This window comes from Carettochelys insculpta, chromosome 10, assembly GCF_033958435.1.
Source record: "Carettochelys insculpta isolate YL-2023 chromosome 10, ASM3395843v1, whole genome shotgun sequence".
Lineage (NCBI taxonomy): Eukaryota > Metazoa > Chordata > Testudines > Carettochelyidae > Carettochelys > Carettochelys insculpta.
This window is the reverse complement of record NC_134146.1, coordinates 5,792,192-5,795,282: the sequence shown is the minus strand read 5'-3', so window position 1 is coordinate 5,795,282 and position 3,091 is coordinate 5,792,192.

The window sequence follows — 3,091 nt, the reverse complement described above, 5'->3', positions numbered from 1 at the left end:
CCTGTCAGGGTGGTTTAACACTGAAACAAATTGCCTAAGAAGGTTGTGGAATCTCCATCAATGGAGATATTTAAGAGCTGGTTAGATAAACATCTATTGGGGATGGTCTAGATGGTGCTTGATCCTGCCATGAGGGCAGGGGACTGGACTTGAAGACCTCTTGAGGTCCCTTCCAGTTCTAGTGTTCTGTGATTTCTCAGTTATAGAGACCTATATCAGCATTTCTCAAACTGGGATCCACAGACTGCTGGGAGGGGTGTTTTCCAGGGGTCTATGTGTTACACTGATTAAATCCTCCTCCTCCTTCCCAGCGCTTCCTCCATGCCAGGGAACACAGGGGTCTGGGGCTAAGGTAGGCTCTCTGCTTGTCTTGCTGCTTCATGGCTCCCAAAGGCAGCTGCCAGCCAGGCCTCTATAGCCCCTAGGCACATGTGCATTGCCCCCACTTTCATGTGTAACCCACACATCTAGGGGTGTGGTTCACTGTCTCATGAAGGGACACCTAGACCTCTTACACAGGGAAAGAATGAATCTCCTCCACAGCTTTAGCTGAGAGCCAGCTGGATTTTCACTCAGACCATAGAGGCTCCTGCACTAGGCTGCAGAGGTCCCAGGTTCAAGTCTGCCTGTGGGCAGTTACCAGTGCTGGTTCTGCAGCTCCTATTGGCCAGGAATTGCAACCAATGGGAGCTGCAGGGGCAGTACCTGCAGGCACAAGGGCAGCATATACAGCCTTCCTAGATGCCCATATGCCTAGGGGCCACAGAAACCTAGTGGCTATGGTAAGAACCACTATGGTCCCAAACCCTCTCCTGCATCCGAACCTCCGCCCCAGCCAAGTCCCCTTCCAAACCCTAATTCCCTCTTGAGCTTACACCCCAACCCTCTGCCTCAGCATTGAGCCCCATCCTGCTCCCCAAATCCCTCATCTCTAACCCCACTCAAGAGCCTGCACCCCTAGCTGAAGCCCTCATCCCCACTACTGCATCCTAACTCCCTGCCCTAACTCTGAAAGTGAATGAGGGGGAGGGAGACAAGCAAAGAAGGAGAGGGGAAAGGAGCAAGTAGGGGCATGGCCTCAGAGAAGTGGATGGACAGGGGCCACTCTGAAAAAATTTAAATCAAAATGGGGGTCCTCAAGTGGCTGATGTTTGAGAGCTGCTGATTTAGACCATTGGTCTGATGGATGACTGCCCACGCTGCACATGTTCTGTGAAAAATATCAGCTGAGGTAAATCAACATAATTCCATTGATTCCACTGGATTGTATTGCCATTAGCACTAACTGAAGGTCTAGCTCCACAAGTCTTTTCGGAGATAGATATTCAGGCCTGCTTGAAAAGGCCTATACTTTAAGAATGTAGGTGTATTCTTAAGGTGACTATATGTCCAATTTTTCCCAGGACAGTCTCTTACTTAAGCTGTCTCATAGGCATCCCAACTTTTTTAAGAAAATGGGCTAATTGTCCCATATGTTATGGGTCTCCTGTTCCCTCTCACCCAGTGTCTCAAGGTGGCAGCCCCTGCTGCCAGGGAGCTCCTCTGTTGGGTGTCTGCCCCATTCCCTGGCACTCCATGGAGGCAGCCCCTACTGCTGGTGAGCTTTGTCATGGGGCAGCCTCTTCATTCCCTGGCACTCCCTGCTGGGAGGTTGTGGAGCCCCCATCCTCCACTCCCCCTCATCTGAAGGCTGCGGAGCCCCCATCCCTGGTGCCTCACTGGGTGGCATCTGCCCCCATTGCTGAGGAGCCCTGACATGGGACAGCAGCCCCCCAATCCCTGGAGGCTGGTGTCCCGTATTTGCCATAGGGCAACGTAGTCACCCTATGTATTCTTATAATTATCTTAATTAGACACATATAAAAACAAAGAATCAAAATCATTGGCTATCCGTACATGATACTCTGAGGCTTTATTGTTAAGCTAAGGCATTTGGCTATGCAGCAGGAATATCCAGTCACACTGAAATAAGGCAAATAGGGGCTGTTAGAAAGGTGACCCAATCTATCGCTTCCAGACAAAAGGTTTTAAACAGAGATGGATAGACTGTAAACAGCCACACTCAGCAACCTGCAGAAGGCTGACCTTGAATTTGACTTGAAAAAGGCTGCATTGCTCATTGCTTAAATATATCTCTTTTGTTGGCCATCTCTGGCAGGATGTGTCATGCTTACTGTATGTGGCTGCATCCTGAAAAAAACTGGTTTGGAAAACAAGGAGAGCTGCCTTGGATTGAAGGGGGCATGGTACCTAATCAGCATAGCCCAGGCAAGGGGCTAAGAGAGAACTCTTTGGACACAGCAGCAAGGTGTCTCTCTGGTCATGAAGGTCAGACACTGGCCTTGCTCTTTATACATGCAAGAGCTTCTTTTTTCTCTGTAGCTAAGCAACCAGAGCCTGGCTTTCTGGGTTTGGGAAATTAGCCAGATGAGGCACGTGATGCAAACTGCTGCTTTTAATTTAATCTGATTCTCTAATTCTCTATTTTAAAGAAATCTTTTTTCCCAGAAACTACTTTTCAGGGGTGGGGATTGCGTTTTCATGCTATGCAACCTAAACATGAGTGAATTTCTTCAACTGCCAGACTCAGCAGGCAAAGCTGTGTCTAGGAGTGGGGCTCGAGCTTCAGATTTGGTAAAAGGCATGGACAGAGGTGTTGTCTGTGAGGGGTGCACAATGCCTCGGGCTTCAGTGGGCACACATAAAAGGGGAAACTGAAGAATCAAGGAGGAGACATGAGCCAGTCAGAGGATGGATAGCTAGGCGGATTCGTTGTTTATGAAAATATGGTAATAATGTTGGCTAGAAATACTTCTGAGTTAAAAACATCAGAAACTAGCTTCTAAGTGCATTTCATTCAGACAATTCCAAAATAATCTCATCTTTCTTTTCATTTTGTTCCTGTGAATATCTTTTTCTTGTTTCATGTGTTCCAGCTTTCAGCTAGGACGGAACCCTTGAGATTCTGAAACAATCTTTACTATTAGAGCACAGAGAACATTACTTTATTTATTTACTACTCTTCCAGCAAATATTTGAAGAATTATAACCATATACATATTAAAATTCTTACTTATATCACATGCTTCAA